This window comes from Sceloporus occidentalis, unplaced genomic scaffold (genome assembly GCF_023333645.1).
Source record: "Sceloporus occidentalis isolate IW3139 unplaced genomic scaffold, rSceOcc1.0.p SCAF_26, whole genome shotgun sequence".
Classification (NCBI taxonomy): Eukaryota; Metazoa; Chordata; class Lepidosauria; order Squamata; family Phrynosomatidae; genus Sceloporus; species Sceloporus occidentalis.
This window is the reverse complement of record NW_028317006.1, coordinates 9,370,668-9,387,713: the sequence shown is the minus strand read 5'-3', so window position 1 is coordinate 9,387,713 and position 17,046 is coordinate 9,370,668.

Sequence of the window (17,046 nt, the reverse complement as noted above, 5' to 3'; positions counted from 1 at the left end):
TGCTGAGTAGCTAAAAACTATTTTTGAGTCATAAATAATTCATTGCGGTATGTAAGCAGATTTTGCACTACTGTTACATGTATATAAAACATTATTCCATTCCATCACATACAAAAGGGTGGGCATCATGGTTTAACAAACACCTACATAAGTACATAGAACACAAGTGGAAGGAATCTTTGTATATATATTTGAGAACATATAGTCAGGAGGGGTTAGAGGAGGATAAGGGGTGCTGGGGTTTCTTACAATGAGGGAGTATTACTATCGCACAATGAAGTTACAGACAACAGTTAGGCAGAACTGGGCAGTGCTAGAGAACTAAAGAGTTAATCCAAAACCTCTGGTAAACTGCTGTGATACTCTGAAATCCAGTGGATTCCTGGGTATTGTGATCCATTAGGTGAATTGATAAGCATTTTACAGGTATGAGGCCGAAACACAGTGGTAATGGGACATCCCATTAGTGACATTATCACAATTGTTTTAAAATTGTAGCTATATTGAAAGAAACAAAGTTCACTTATCTGACACCCTTAGTTCCCACCTTAATGTAAATGACTCACTAGAGGTTGCAAGACACATATCAAGCCCTATTCTTCAGAGCTTTATGATTTTATTAATTTAACATATGATCAATATGTTCATTGGAGTGGTTTACATACTACCTGATAAACCTGTATTGTTTGTGGTCTTGGAGGATAGGGTTGTATAGCCCCAAGGTATGCTCCTAGGAAAAGCTGCCATTGCTTGTAACAGGGATACTCATTTTTTTCTTGTTTTACCTCTCCACAGACCTGAAGGCAAAGTGTCACGCAAACCTCGCCAGATGCGACAACATTTAATATTGGCAGACAAAGTTTTACCAGTGGAATGAAGATGCACATCTTCACATACAGTATGCCAGTGATATTCTCCTCCATCTGCTCCTCGCCATGATTTACCTTCCATAAAGACTGTAATCAGAATCATCTCTGCCTGATATTTTTAGCTATGCTAGCAGAACCAATTGAGCAGAATTAATTAATATCTCTATGAATACAGAGCCGGCCTTAGGTGTTCTGGCGCCCTGTGCGGACTACTCCTCTGGCGCCCCCCCATCCCAAAAAAAGAAAGGAATAAAAACTTGTAACAAAACTCCCCTTTCTCACTATCTATCCCCCTGTATCACTATCTACCACCTCTGCCCCTTATCACTGACCCCCCCTCTTCTCACTGACCCCCCCTCTGCCCCTTCCCCTTACTTACCTTATTGAGTCCAGCCGTGGGAGCGGGAGGCGTCCGTCTTCCCGTGGTGTGCGCTTCACAGCTGAGCGCCGGAATATTCTGGCGCTCAGCATAAAACGCGGCACCGCGATGGAGTCACGGAGAGTGAGGGGCGCCAAGCGGTTGTTGAAAACTTCACAAGCGACCGCTCGGCGCCCCTGCCCGGGACATAAATGAAAACATTGTTTTTGTTTTTTTGTTTTAACTTTATTTAACATGGAGCATGTTAAATAAAGTGAAAAAAAACAAAACAAACCCCCCCCCGATGTTTTAATTTAGGTGCAGAGGGGGCAGCAGCGGATCCAGCAGCAGCGGCTTCGGACCCTGCGGCGGCGGACCCCGCGGCGGTGCCGCCTGGAGTGTGGCGCCCTGTTCGGTCGCACAGGTCGCACACCCCAAAGGCCGGCCCTGTATGGATATATATATATATATATATATATATATATATATATACACATACACATACTGTAATAAAACTGATACTGCATCTTTAAGATTATTGTTCATTTAGGCTAACATTTCTAAGTTCATTTACACACTTTGGTATAAGAAACGGTTAATCTACTATACTCTAAATAGCACAAGGCACTAATTTAGGCCATTATAAATATCAACTTTTTCCATTTCTCTGTAAACATTAACAGTCGAAGAAAACAGAGACTAACTTTGCTGGAAACTAGCCGAAGAATAAAAGCCAGTACTAACTCTTAATTGGTATAATTACTGTCGTTGTAATTTTCAGTTAATTGCAAAGTCTTGCTCTGCTGTAACATCCGACCTGCCACATTTGCAAACTGTTTAATTATATATCTTGGGCCACAACCACGCAACATTGCATTCCTCAAAGAGTACCCCCTGTAATGATTGAATATGGAACATTCAGGGAAGCAAAGAAGCTAAAAAAGATTTTTCTTAAATCCATATTAGCAGTAGAGGAAAGAATCATTATGAAACTCTACGTAACTTCAAGCTGCTATCTTTTCTCCTTCAACAACGTGCATAATTAAATTGTATAAGTCATACAAGTTATGCTCATCTAGATGTTTGTTCATCGAAACTTCTAGATGAATGGCTCCATGAGGTGGTAGCCATTCTTGGAAGCGGGGTTAGCCCCACACAGAAGAAGGGAGTAGCAGGAAGAAGTGAGTAGGGAATGGCCAAGTTTCCCAAAGCCCCCAAGATGCAATACTTCTCTTGGAGACTTCAGGTCAACCTTTAGAGTTACCAGATCTGCTTTTGGGTATATGTTCTCATTCAATGTAATCTTAGCTACTTTACAACCAGTCCTCCTGAAAGATTTGAAATTAGAGACATGATTTAAGTAACCATGAAAGACACTTACAAAAGCAAATACCATTAAATTTAACCAGGCAGACAGACTTCTTGCTACTGAAACATAAATTAATCTGTTTATAGATGGAAACTAAGAACACTATGCAATTTATGGTGTTGCATGGCCATACCAGACCTAAGCTAATTTTATAGCTTTTTTGCTCAAAAAAGCCCCATAACATGAAGGTTAAATTAATATGTAAAAAGTCATAACAAATAAAATTTATAGAAATCCAATTCCCATTTTTAGTTGTAACATTTGGAGAATATCTGTTGCAGGAATCAGACATTTTTTTCCTGTATGTAACCTAACTGATTTCACAATAGATGCCAATATTAAGCCACACTTTTCTTCATATTTAGTCATCCAGGGCAAGGTCCCCCCCATGCCCATCCAAAGTAGAGGTCTGTACTGCCTCTGGCACCAAGCTCTTCACAAACACTTTTATCTCGAACGGCTACTTATTTTACAAAAAGGTAGGACTGAAGCCTAAACATTTTAAATTATGAAACTTGCCTATTATTGGCCCAATAGGTCCGCATTTAACAGGAAGTAGCTGATCTGGGTTGGATGAGTACATGAGAAATGAAGCAAACTGACCCCGATTTTATCCATGGTTGTGTTTTAATTTGCTCTTGTTTTTTCACCCAGTCATCCAGATAATTAATGTTTACAATTCCAATGAGTGGCAGAAATGGTAGCCTTAATTGTACTATTGCCTGGTCTAAAAGGCAAATGGATTGGTGCAATAAAGCAAATACTATTTTATAACTTTTACTTAAATGTTGGTACTTCTGTAAATGTGTTTATTCATATTTGAGAACCTTATATAAAAGCAGAACTCCACTTTAATAGAGAAATCAAATATCGCATCACGGAAAATGTGTGGCAAAATATTGATACCGTGGCCACTTAATGATTGCCTAAATATCTCTCCGGATGCAAAGCTGCGCACAGAAATTCAATTTGGCAGAAAAAGGGATAAAAATTAAATGTGGCACATTGAATCTTACATGATTTAAAAAAACACATGTAGTCCCAGAATTAACTCTTCCCATACTTGGACTACAGCTCTCAAGACATAAGCCAATATAACAATTCCAAGTCACTCATGCCTAGCTTTCTCAATAATAATGCAAGCAGCTACTTAAAATTCATGGAAATGCAAATCCACAGAGAGACAAAACAAAGGGCAAAATGTAAACTGTTGTCATATATATATATATTTCCCCTGCTTTATTAGAGTGGATTATGCAAAGACAATAACATTTATCACAGTCGAAACATTTGCACGTGAAACAACAGCTATGAAGACAGGATCACCGGCATGGTAAACATGATGTATTGATGGGAACAAACATAGAGACAACAGAGAAAAAAGACAGACGAAAGCAATAAAGCAGCGTTCCTAAACACAGACAAGGCTCTGAAGTTTAAATTGCTCAGTTGTACTCCCTAACTCCCAACGCCGTTTGAGCTCTGCTCTCTGCCTGTTAAAGGGGTAGTCTTTTAAATACCGTATTTGCACGATTATAAGACGAGGTTTTTTTCAGAGCAATGCTCTGAAAAATACCCCTCGTCTTATAATCGGGGTCATCTTATAATCAGACCTCAAATAGAGGTAAACAGTAAACTCTGGCACCCCACTGATCTGATAGAAATCCCCAAATTTTAGGCACCTAAGCCTATTGATGGCGATTGTAAAAAAAAACAAACAAAAAAAACCAGCATACAATCTTACATGAGCAAAAATTATGTTTTAGAAACTCCTTTTTCCAGGTGTCATGAACAGGGTAGGTTACAGCTTTGCATAATGAGGAACAGCTAGCCCTGAATTACAAAGACAGAAACTATGTGTGTGTTCTGTCGACCATACAAACCGAATGGGACAGTGTAAGTGACTTCTCCATATAGCTTCCCAGTGCCATTTTTTCCCCAAACAGATTAGGTGTCACTTTTGTCCCCAACTGCCTATTATTTTATTTTACTAGAAATGCCAACCCAGGTATCTCCTTGCAATCAGACAGTGTACTTAATGATGTCACAGTGACATCACTGGGACTGTCATTTTTTATTAGTATATTATTTAATTTTGTAAATTAATAGTATTTTCTGAATGTGGAAATTACTGTTGGGGAGTATACTGCACATGTTCTTTTGTCTAGCAGGAATTATGTGTGCCTAAACACATCTCCAAAAAGCCTATGAGCTAGGGGGAGAGAAAGACACAAATGCATGGGAGGGTGAGGGATTCTTGCAGAAGCCCACCATGCAGCTGCAAGGGGGACTAAATGAATATTTAAAGTTGACAGCTACCATATGATCGAGCGTCCCTTTAAACAGTATGATTTTATATACTTATTTGACATACTGTTGTTAATGTAAGCAAGTATTATTTGACGTTAGGTACAAATACATCCTTCAAACTCCAGAAAACTATTCTCCATGTATTTTCAGATGTTTTCTCCCCGAGAAAAGCAACACATGTCAAAGTCTGCAATTAAACCTCTGGAATCTGTATGTAAAGACAAAGAGGTTTGCTTTGGCAATGAAAATAATCTGCCTACAGCTGCATAAATTACACGGAGTTTATTAATCAAATTCCTTTCACAGTTTACAGATTATTACACAGGCAGGTTTAAGACACTTTGGGCCTGTTGGTGTTTTAACGCTTGAGGAAAATAATGCACTACGAGCAGGATATGATATATCCAATTATAATATGTAAGTTGCTTAACACCCCTAACTGCTTCTATTGACATCACCCAATGGGCATAATACTGATGTTAAATAAGGTATTTTGAATATGTTACTCTTTGCATCAGTTTGCCTCCCAGCGACGGGTCTGCAATGAAGGATTGGTTCTATACAGTTAAACATAAGATGGGCGACCCCAGGCAAATATGAAGTTTGACAGGAGAATATACAGAGAAGGTGAGCACAACAGTCCCAGATTAAGGTTAGAAAGGTGTAGCGAGCAATGGAATTTGTATCATTATTTAAATTCATGGGATATAGATTGTTATCTCGGTGAGTAGTCACTTTAATTGACATGTTTTTACAGAATAATTATTCTGTAACATCCTTTCAGATACATGTTTTGAACTCTCTTGGTCAATGGAAAACCAGTAAGTGGCAACAGTAGGGCATCCAGTAAGTATCATTTTGCCTGGCAAGGAGGGGAATTGAGAGCCTATTTCATTGAAACCAGCCATCTAAGGCTGGAAGTGGATTGTTGCAGAAGTCAAAAAGCTTAAGACGTTGTCCGATCTTGAGTTTACTTTGCCCAACGCTAAGATCTGCCAATTTTCAATCATGTTACATATATGGGGCAAGCTGCGTTTTATTAAAGAAATATTTTTTTTAATATGTGATGTTATCAGTAAACCTCTGATTTTATACGGCATCTGCAGAAGATCCCCTACTCAGAAGCCTCATAAACATTGCAGTCTTAAACTAAATGGCAAAATTGCATCTGTATCAGTTGTTTCTGAAAATCCCTTGGGCAAGATATTTTTCAAGGTATTTCCTATACTTGTGCATTCAGAGTTGTACAAATTGCGAATGTAACAAATTTTGGCAAATTTGACCATGTGTACAAAGCCACGAAAATTAGGCCAGGCCCCCCCATCTCTTTTCCATCTTCGTCTGTATCTCCTTGGACATTACCTGGCATGAACTTCCGCCAAAACCGAGGTGCCCTAAGGTGAATTTCTGGCAAAATGGCTGTGCTTTTGGTGATTTCCTGCCCCGATTGGAGGATTGTGGGAGAGGATGTCACTGGAAGCGCCACCATTTTGGCGGAAGTTCACGTCAGGTTATGTCAGCGGAGATGCAGATGAAGATAGAAGATAAAAGAGAAGATAAAGAATACGTGTTAAGCAGAGACGATACAGAAACATTTATAGAGCATGAGAGAGAGAGAGAACAAGAATGAGAGTTTGAAAGAGTGTGAGTAAATGTCGGCACTGGGCAAAGAAATTTGCTCCCAAATTAAAAATGCCCCCCCCCCTTTTACCCGAACCGAATGGGCAGGGAACGTAATTCGAAAACGAATGGCACAAAAATGAACCAAAACAATTGCACTACTTCTAGTGGAAGCCTATTTGGTTATCTATCACCCTCTTTATTTATTTTCTTCTAAGCCTCCAACCCTCTAGTTTTAGATTATGACCTCTTGTCTTAACATTTTTTCTTCCTTAAAATAACAGACAGAGGCTGTGCAGGGCAAAGAAATGCTTCCTTCTCCCCAAAAATAAAGCATTTTCATGGAATCCCAGGAACAAATTGAGATACCTCAGGTCTTTGTGGCAAACCTAGAGAGTACCCAGGTACTTTAACGTGACAGTTAAATAGCCTTTAAAGCAACATTGCAAGGACCACCGAGACCACCATTTAACTTGCAAGATGTCTCATGGCCATATGAAAGGGTTAAAAACCACTCAGCTTTCCTAAAAATGTTTTGAAGTGTCTGTGTTCTGCCTGTCTTCTTTCTGTGCCATTAGCAAGAGAAATAAGAATTGTCTGCACGCAAGACACAGAGATTTAAGACCTGCTGCCTATTCCTCCAGGCGGGTGTGTTTCTGCTGAACCAAAAAATTAAAAATGAAAGCTATTAATAATAACACAGCGGCAATTTTCAAATGGCCCCAAAACACTCCCAAATTGGCGTGCAAAGGTAGAAAACGTCAGTCACAGTACAGAGTTGTGAGACTCTGAGACACAATTCATGGTTGAATATTAGTGGAAGTATAAAAACAATGACACAGAATATACAGAGACAGACCCCTGATGATAACTGATTCCAGAAAGCCAGCAGCAACAGTGAATTTGACATTATACAGCAGTCAGCTCCATGCAACAACAGCCAGATCAGCTACCAGACCTTTATTTAGGGACAGCACCAAGAAACTGAGTAATTCAAAGCTGTTAATGACACTTAACTTCAGATAAGCTTGGAGTAGCTAAGCCGTAGGAAGACTGAAGAGGACAGTAGTTTTACAAGAAAATATAGAAGTATAGACTTCCTTTCACTTTAAGTGCCTCTCACCACTGATTATACATGATCTTAATGTGAAACAGACTCAATGGCCTTATTAATAACAATTAGAATAATTTAGAGAAATGGGATTATCTGTAGAGAGTTGCATGTTTTAGCTTCCTAGAAACCTGGCTACTACTTGAGCATACAGGGAAAAGAAAAAATGTCGGTGCGCTAAGCTAGTCTCAGGCTCAAATAATACAAATGTATAATATAAGGCCTACCAAACAGTGTGAGCATGCTGCAAATACAGTGTGTTGGCTGTACAATGTATACAAAAAACAAAATACTGTCTGCGCTTCTCACCCTAATAAAGTTGGCAACAAATATATAAACATAATATAAATGAGAGGTTTTGGTTATATGAATTGGCCAAAGCATAATTAAGCTCACCCGCCACGTCAAGGCACACTCTCAATAGGGTGAGATCCTACTCTCACCTCCTACATAGTGGGCACACAAAACAGTTCCCTGTTTGCACATATTTGAGGTTGTTGGCTCCTCATCAGTCTGGTTGCAGCTTGCTGTCCAGGGGTTAAATGGGAGGAGGTTTAATTGCACCTCCCCCAACACATTAATCTGGTTTTGGTAGCAGTATAAACTGCTTTGTGTGCCCACTATGTAGGAGGTGAGAGTAGGATCTCACCCTATTGAGAGTGTGCCTTGACGTGGCGGGTGAGCTTAATTATGCTTTGGCCAATTCATATAACCAAAACCTCTCATTTATATTATGTTTATATATTTGTTGCCAACTTTATTAGGGTGAGAAGCGCAGACAGTATTTTGTTTTTTGTATACATTGTACAGCCAACACACTGTATTTGCAGCATGCTCACACTGTTTGGTAGGCCTTATATTATACATTTGTATTATTTGAGCCTGAGACTAGCTTAGCGCACCGACATTTTTTCTTTTCCCTGTTTGCACATATTTGAGGTTGTTGGCTCCTCATCAGTCTGGTTGCAGCTTGCTGTCCAGGGGTTAAATGGGAGGAGGTTTAATTGCACCTCCCCCAACACATTAATCTGGTTTTGGTAGCAGTATAAACTGCTTTGTGTGCCCACTATGTAGGAGGTGAGAGTAGGATCTCACCCTATTGAGAGTGTGCCTTGACGTGGCGGGTGAGCTTAATTATGCTTTGGCCAATTCATATAACCAAAACCTCTCATTTATATTATGTTTATATATTTGTTGCCAACTTTATTAGGGTGAGAAGCGCAGACAGTATTTTGTTTTTTGTATACATTGTACAGCCAACACACTGTATTTGCAGCATGCTCACACTGTTTGGTAGGCCTTATATTATACATTTGTATTATTTGAGCCTGAGACTAGCTTAGCGCACCGACATTTTTTCTTTTCCCTGTTTGCACATATTTGAGGTTGTTGGCTCCTCATCAGTCTGGTTGCAGCTTGCTGTCCAGGGGTTAAATGGGAGGAGGTTTAATTGCACCTCCCCCAACACATTAATCTGGTTTTGGTAGCAGTATAAACTGCTTTGTGTGCCCACTATGTAGGAGGTGAGAGTAGGATCTCACCCTATTGAGAGTGTGCCTTGACGTGGCGGGTGAGCTTAATTATGCTTTGGCCAAATCATATAACCAAAACCTCTCATTTATATTATGTTTATATATTTGTTGCCAACTTTATTAGGGTGAGAAGCGCAGACAGTATTTTGTTTTTTGTACTACTTGAGCATCACTGAAATTGTTAGGCTCCCCTAAGGGAAAGCTAAGGAAAGGGGCAGATCCAGAGTCTGATCTTGTGAGGGGCACTCACACTAACTAATACACACACATAACCATACACACATAACCAGACACTAACACACCCACACACAGACACTGATGTGCATACAGACACTGACACTAACACAATCAGACACTCAACACTATCTCGCATTCACAAATGCACACTCAAATACCCACATTCACAGACACTAACATATCTAGACATATAGACACCGACACACACAGGGACACTCAAACACACACATCCAGAAATGCACACTAACACACACGCACACACAAACTTATACTAACACACTCATCCAGAGACTCACACTAACATACTCTCAAACCAACACAACCAGGCGACTCAGCACTAACAGATCAACACATACAGCCATGCACTCACACTAACATGCACACACACACTAGCAAAGTCAAACACACACAAACAAGCAGACACATACTAATATACACAGACACACCAACCTACCCAGACACTTGTGTTAACATAGCCACCCAGACACTCATTCTAACACAACCAGGCATATTAACAAATACACTGACACCAACACAATTTGACACCCAGATACATAGAAACATACATAGAAACACACACTAACATTCTCAGACACACACACATACACTAAAAAATGCCCAGACACGCATACACACATGCAGGCACACAGATATACTGTAAATAGTCACCAGACACTAACAAACTCAGACACACACACTAAGATACCCACAGAGACATAAGCAGACACATGCCAACATACCTAGACACACACAAACTAACAAACCTAGGCAAACACACAGTCACTACACTAACATACCCACACACACACAGTCACTACACTAACATACCCAGACACACACAGTCACTACACTAACATACCCAGACACACAGGCATACACAACTCACTTACAATTGTGAAACCTCAGCCTGTCCTTAATGCAGCTCGTAGTGTGAGCTGCTACGCTACTACTGCAAGGTCACGCAACACCGCATGGCCCCGCTCAACTCGGCCTCTTGTTTGGAATTAAGGAACTAATAACGCTGCTGTTTTTCTCAGTGGAGGCAATTGCCCTGTCGCTCCTTGGATCAGCCAATGCTTCCATTGCATTCTGTAAGGCAAACAAAACTGGGAGACCTCAATAATTTATTAAAAGCAAAACACTCTTGAGTAGTCAAACCAGGTGCAACAAAATACATTTTAAGACATAACCCTGTTGAATAGCAGAGTATGACAAAATAAATGATTTTCTATTCATGTAAGTTATAATTCATGTTGGAGCTATTCATAGTACAGCACAATTTTTTTTTATTTTTTATTTTACTTGTAAAATACGGTTACAAGTGTTTTCAATACATATGTTGTATATTAATACTATACAGTACTCTGTGTTATCATAAAATTAATTTGTACTATATTCTAAAGTTTGGACAAGCCAGCTGGGTGCCTTATTCTAATTAGATGATTCCTTGTCAACATCTTCAGACCAGACCTCAGTGAACATTACAATGAGAGAGGTCAAAATTTATCTGAGGGTGGTGGAAATATTTGCTTTATCCAATGTTTCAGGAGCGCCAAGAACCCTGCTGGAGCTATGCATTATTTCTTTTTGATTGAGAATGATAAAAGAATAACTTAAAAGAAGATCAAAACGCGTCCTGATCAGTTCACAAGGAAGACCTTCAGAAGTCTCTGTGTTGCCTGAAATACAAAGTATCTCTTAGTTCGTTTTTTAATAGGGGGAAGAAAGCCCACCTAATTAGCAGGACCCAGAAGCAAATAGAATAACCGATATCTTCTTATGCGACGTACAGGCCTTTATACTTTGTTTGTGAAGTTCCTAATTAACCCCCTGAATGACAGCAAGTAACAAAACTAATTATTTTGAGATGCAAGTCAAGCTTCTACTCTGCTGCATTAACAAATATAACACAAATGGCCAGTCCTGAATAATGGAAGGCTAAACATTCCGGACATTAGAAGGTGGCACCTCTACATTTTGCATGTCAGGAAGTTTGTTGCAGATAAAAAAGTAGAAACCATGTAACAGCAATATGAATATATTGATTAATGTTATTTGCCAATATTTTTCAATATTGATGAAAATATTGACCCTGATAGCACAGATGGTCCAAAAAATTAAAAATCATCACCACTACAGGACTTCATTCAGCTGTAAGTCAAATGGGAGGAAGTTCCCTAACAAAAATGCTGCAGGCGTATTCTGCAAGATTAGTACGTTTGCAACAATGAAGTACAAATTCCTGCAAAGTGGACCTGGAAGTTTTAATTTTCCTGCAAAGTTGACATTATATCCCAGCACAAAGGAGATCAACAGGAGGCACAAAGGTACCCTATGCATAGCAGACCATGGGGTTGTTGAGGGAACTGCCCTGGGTCGGGCCTAGGCAATGAATCACATAAACATAACATAGTACAAAAGAAAAATTGATTAAGAAATAATTTTTAAAAAATCATCGATCATCTGGAATGTGACTATTCCCTTTTTGAAAAAAAAAATATCCCCATAGTATACAATGAACCAAAACTTTACTTTTATTAGCTTTACTGCTTACGGTTCTGCAACAACGGGTTTTATTTTTGATATTGTCTTTCCCCATCACACTACAGCCTTTTAGCAGTGTTAATCATTATGTTTATGAAGTAGTGAGGTGAACCTAGTGTGTTTTAAAAGTAGCTCCACTAATGCACTACCTGCGGTTCTTCTAAATCACAGACCATGGAAAGTACAGCCAAACTTCCAGAGCAGCTTTCTCAGCCTACTTCATAACCATTGAGACAAGCAGCATGGATTACTGAGCACTCAATGCTGATTTAAAGGCAATGACAGTGATCCTTTCCAAATATCTGCAGCGTGCAGCGTCTGTCACAAACAAAGCTAACTAGACCGTTCTTCCTTCCATACATATGAGTGTATTCCTATATATATTTACTCACATCTTTTATGATGCAGAACATGGAGAAAGTTAATACTTCCCATTGCCTTCTTATCTTATTCTTTTCCTCTTTTACTCTAATTTGGTCACCTATTTCTCACAAATAAAAGCATAAACATGTATTTTTAAAAGAACTATTATAATATTTTTGACCTTTTAGATTTAAATTATTGGCTCATGACAAGAAGCTTTTAGGAGTCAACATTTTCCAGCGTTACTCCAGATATCATCTAAAAAGGATCAGTTGAATGTATCATAGAATACTGTACACAGTTTACTTTTCTACAGTCCCATATTTACTATGTTAGGAGTATTTGGTATGAGCAATTCCTAGATAATGAGGACTAAAATTATACTGGTTTATTACGTCAATCCTCAAATGTAGTAGGACTAGCCATAAAGGGGTGGTATGTTTTAATCTGTTATCATGTTCATAGAATAAGATGTAGAGTGACCCAAAATATCTTCTCAAAATTAAGAGGTTCTTTCTTTAAATACAAAGGCAGATCAAGCAGTGGAACAAAGTTAATACCTTTATTGGCAAACTGAACTGCATTAGACTGCAAGCTTTCATGACTAGGTCTCATCCTCGCACATATTATACACTTGAAGCTGAAATTGGCTCATACATTTATCCAGTAATATGCAGACAGTCACAGCAGTATACCGAGATTGTAAACCGAAATTACATTAGCACAATGATGTCAGGAGAAAATGCAAATTCATGATTAGTGTCAGTTTTTTATGTTTAATTACTATCCCCTATGTTTTTTGAGTTTATATAACTACTAGAGCCTGCTAACTTTAAGTAAGTTGTTTCTAGGACCAGTCACATCAGGTTAGCTGTTTACCTACAATCACGGTAGATGAAAACAGTATAGACATTTAATACCTAAGGGTTTTCCAGTGATATGTTTATGGGTTGATGCTACTCAAGGTCTGACCCCGGACAGAGCCTTGTGTAGTTTCTATTGCATGCGAGGGCATGGTGCCTCAGCACCTCCTCAGGACAAGCACTTGGGCAGTGTTGGCTAGACCAATTTACCAGTGGCACCACCTAGTGTCAGGATTGTACTGGGTCAGGTAAGAGTCCCTGTGCAGGGACAGGTTCAGAACTTGACGTGAGTCAGGGATTTGTAGAGGCCGTCTGCTACAGCCTTAGACTTCTTCCGTGGTGCCATCTACAGGCACAGAACTAGTAAAAGCAAAAAGTCTCGGAACAGGCTCATGTCCACAAACTGGGTAATGAGAAGACAGCTCCAGAGCCTGGGGAATGCACAAAGGACAATTGCACAGTACCAAAGGAGCCCAGATAATCAGACTCAACATGGTACAAAATGGCAAATCAGGATCAAAACCCAGAAATGTGCATCAAACAAACTAGTTTTCACAATGCAAAGCAAGGAAATACAATACTCTAGCAAAGGTAGCTGGGAAGATGACAGGTTATAAAGGCCATTGATTGTAGAAATGAGCAGCAGGTGTGTCAGGAGCAGGTATATATTGTCAATGGTGAGGCAAGTAACCCCCAAAGTCACCCATTGTGGTTAGGTGCAACATCTTCAATATGCATAAACAGGGCTGTCATTAATGTGGGGTAATAAGAACAGGTACCAGGAGCTTGGACCTTGGACCTCCTTAACAGCCATCATAGTGTGGACTTGGAGGTCTTGTGGCCTGCAAATTACAGTACAGATGCCCAGTATATGATATTCTATTCCAGGATCCAGCATCAGGTGATTAAGGAGGAATATTTAGTGAAGAGACCTGTGTCAGTACTCTGGTATAATTGATAGTTGGTGGACACCTACGAGGAGCTTGCCTGGGACCTCATTAAGAATAAAGATGGCCCTAACTGTAATCTTGGATTTCCTTGAATTGTTAACATTCTGACACATGACACAAGGCATAATGCAGGCATTCCAGAGATCATTTCTTTCTTGAATCACCAGTGCAGACAAAGAAGTCCATGACTGCAGACTGGTTATATTTGTGTTGTCTATATAGGGTTTGCAGATAGAAAAGAGTTAAAATCCACCAGTCATTGTTTATTTGCAGTCTCAAATTTGCTTTTGGAATAAATTACACTGTATATATTATTAAAACAGGAGCAGATTAGGCACAGAGGCATATTTCCTCACTATTAGTACATAAAGATTAACAACAGAAGATCATTACGCAGGATTAATAGGCAACATTTCTCTGCTCTTAAACACTAGCAAATTAATTTTAATGGAATGGACAAACATTAGAAGCACAGTTTTCTAAATAGATATTTAAACCTTTCTGCGGTTGATAAGTGTAGTACAGCACACACTATTAGTTATAAGAAGCATTCCTTCTTGCATGAAGGCGAAATTTGCAGCCGATGGTTGTAAGAAATAGAATTTTCAGGCAAAAGCAAGTGGACTTCTTAAAAGAAATACCTCATCTAACAAAGAGGGCACTCTAACTACTGGAGCTTTCCTGACATTTCTGCTGCACTTTCTTGGCAGTTAGTGGTCTCTGGCCTATTGATTATAAGCTGCCAATCCTCAAATTGTTTTATTACTTACAGAGTTTTTTATATGCATTGTTTGTTTAGGGGGCTATCTGGGATACCACTGCCCCCTTAAAAAGAGGGCACAGCGACATCATGCCCCCATTTTGTTTATGTCCATTGCCCAAAATTACCATCTGATGGTTCTCATCAGATATCTACAGTCCCAGGCTTCATCTTGGTTTTTACAATTCTCAGAGGAAAAGATTAGAAAGAACATTACAAGAAATCACCGTATGCCTTTCAACACAGTATTCATTCTCACTCTTTATGACTCCACTAACCCAAGAATGTTGCTTATATACCCAGTCAAAACAAGTTCTTCTCTACCTTGTCCTCTTGCTCGCCAGAGTCATAGTATTATTAGTAGAACATATTGGTCTACAATCAAAATCACAGCAAACCTACCAAGTATAATTTACCATAATAGAATACTGTAAAAATAATGCGAATCTATGAAAGTGTTATATAATCATATTTACATTTAAATGTACACTTCTGTAATTTTTTTTTGTTCAAAATGAAAATACCATGAAATACCTTTACTTTTGTGAATTGTGTATTGACACTCCTCCACCAATAAAATTTTTTCTACAGTACTATGAACTTCATAAAAAATGTTTGGGGAATGCTGTATAATGTAAACATTCTGAAACTACGTATTATAGACTCAAAATACTTTTTTTCAAAAGTTTTTTTTTTTTTTTTTTTTTATGATAACGCAAACATGGGTTAAAACAAGATTTCCCCTCCTGTGGAAACTCCTGCAAATACAATTTTATTCAAATTTAATTTAAATTAGATATATTAAAAGGCAGGGTTGTCTTTACTATTGGACAAAAAATGTAGCTGGCCTAAGCTTACTTTAGGAACCCATGGCACCTATTCCTTGGGCTCTTTAACAGGAATTATGTTCTTAAGGCAGAGGTCTGTGCAACCACTGAAACAGAGCTCCCCACAAACTCTTACCCCTCGTGGTCACATCACGTGCTGGTGCGGAGAACTGAGATATGATAATATCTCATTATAATATAATATAATATTGTAATATTTCATTGCCCAGCAACAGACTGTGAAGAAGAAATTGTTTGTGGAAAGGCTTGCATTATATAAAGACAACCCTGATTATAGGTGATTATTCATCTTACACCAATTACTACCTCCTATTTTAGGCAAGCAAAGCTTAACAATTGTTTCATTTTATTTTTGTTTTCTTTGAGACCAGGAGGAAAACATTTAAGAAATGTTTTCCGTTTCTATAGCAATAAACCATCAGTGCCTAGATTTTTCACATGTCTTACAAAAAAAAAACCCCATAAGAATTATTTCTAGGAAAGGTTTGGAAATTCAGCAGTAGTAGGAATGATAATTCTTTTGTTGCATTTAGTTAAGAAAAATGTTAAATTTGGCAGCCTAGGTGGGACAGCACCTTTAACCAGCACTATGTTGAAATGTAGACTTCCCTGCAATCAATTGCCTTCTTAGTCATGATTATCAAAACTAAACGCAAATCACCTGGCATGTAACATTCCTAGTAGTCCTAATGGACACCCCCAGGTAGCTAATTTGCAGCTTAACTGTGTGCGTTTGCCAAACCAATGGAAGAAATGTTTGTTCAGTATTTAGGGTAAGGGAGGGTTTCTGTCTCCATGAGAAAATAACTGCCTGTTTAATTCAATGTAACAGTATGTACTCTGCTCTGGAAAAAAGTAGCTGATGGCAGAGCTACTGGATTTACTGAATCCATGGTTGAGAGAAAAATCACGGACACCAAGCTTGGTTATCAATCAGCATAGCACAATTAAACTACCACCTGTGTAATGGTGTACTTAATTTAATTAGATTAAGTTGAAAGAAAAAAAAATGACCCTTTAACTTCCAAAGGGATGTGCGATATGTTGCTTTACATAGTTACTATGCCCATAGTTGAGCAGTGGCGACTCTAGAAACAATATATAGGGGGGGCACACAAGATACCACAGTCAAACTGGGGGGGCATTAATAATTTCCACCATTAAAACATACCAGTGAAAAAACACACACACACACAGACATATATATATATATATATATATATATTGCCAAAAGTAATGTGCTATGGAATGATACTTTTGTTATTGGACAATACAATACTTGATCATTCAACATGGGAAGCCTGAAGCCACA